The 1,419-nt window shown below is 36.7% G+C and overlaps 1 protein-coding gene across 1 annotated transcript in view; it reads left to right on the top strand.

Moving 5' to 3' along the window:
• cfap221 (cilia and flagella associated protein 221) overlaps positions 1-1,419 on the top strand; it is a 40,791-nt gene that overhangs the window by 18,400 nt on the left and 20,972 nt on the right. The gene's annotated exons all lie outside the window — the stretch shown is intronic.

Here is a 1,419-nt window from a genome sequence, read left to right as displayed (position 1 = left end):
TGAATCCGACATTGTAGCATGGTATAGACGGAACACGTTTGCAGTTTGAAGAACACCTGCTTGCTTCTGATGATTTCCTTTAGCTAACCAATGAGTGTTTGCGTTCTATGACTCATCCAGTTACACTAGTTTTCACTAGATGTGGATGGCGCCAATGATCTGCATTGGATGGAGCACATGACGTGAAATAAATATTCATAAACATTAAACCGAAGCCAAGAGTAACAAGTAATGTTTATTTTAAAATTGTAAGGAATAGAAAGTACAGATACTTGTGTGAAAATGTAATGAGTAGAAGTCAGAAGTAGGAAGAAAATAAGTAGTTGAGTAAAGTATAGATACTTAACAAGTGTACTTAAGTACAGTAACAAAGTATTTGCACTTTGTTACTTGACACCTGTATTTAGATACTGCAGATCTGTTGTTTGGCCCAATTCTGTTAATCTATTTGTAATAAAGCTGTTGACAGTCAGGTTTTAACTGAAGCTTTATCTTTGGTTCAGTTATTGTTGGCCAACTATTTACATGTAAGACTAGTTACTTCATAGAAATGTTTTAGCTTTTACCAAAACACAAAACTCTGTATTATATTCTCTCAAACTAATAAAAGTTTTTTTTCTAGCGATCAAGGAGTCAGTTTTAAGGCTTATTATTCCTCTTATATTTGGCAAATTTATGTTTGAATATTTTGCAAAAATATGTTGCGGTGCATGATTGGGTTTTCATCAAAGTTTCCTGTGTTACGTGCATTGTTGCCAGGTTGGGATGTTTCTCAATCTGACAGTTTATGATGGTCATCTATGGTTAAAAAATGTTTTTCTGTAGAATTATCGCCTAAGAGATCAATAGACTTTGGTTCAAATTGGGCGAGATTTCGTACGTCCAGGCGGTTTATGAACATTTTTGGGCTGGAAAACGTGAGTCATTGACATCTGGCAACCCTGCTGATGTGGTGAGTGTGGACGTTACGCAGCAGCAGTCACTGTTGTGTCCATGTTAATAACCAAAGCCAGTAAAGCCGCATTATAGAAGTCCTGGTGATGGTTGTATTGTGATGCTTGAAGATAGATCTGTTAATCCACAATCTGTATTTGTTTTTGTGTTTCACATTTCAGACGCACACATTTGACTGTGCTTCTATTTTTATTTTTTTTTCGGGGTGGGGGTGTCCATAAGTGGGCTGGTGTAGATTGAAAAATGCAGGGCTGAAAATCGTTCCCAGTCCGAGCCTGTCTGCAGCTAATAGTTTTGGGCTGATTCTTGGAGCCGATATGGTTCCTTCCTTTACATGATAAAAAGTTTTAATTCCAAACATAAAGAAACATCTATTCAAAATCAAACAAAACTAGGGATGCACGATATTGGGATTTTGGCCAATATCCGGTATGCCGATATTTTAAAACTCATGTAGCCGATAAC

Source organism: Cyprinodon variegatus, unplaced genomic scaffold (genome assembly GCF_000732505.1).
Source record: "Cyprinodon variegatus isolate N-32 unplaced genomic scaffold, C_variegatus-1.0 Scaffold465, whole genome shotgun sequence".
Lineage (NCBI taxonomy): Eukaryota > Metazoa > Chordata > Actinopteri > Cyprinodontiformes > Cyprinodontidae > Cyprinodon > Cyprinodon variegatus.
The sequence above is the reverse complement of the archived record's forward strand: the minus strand, read 5'-3'. Positions and strand labels throughout refer to the sequence as shown.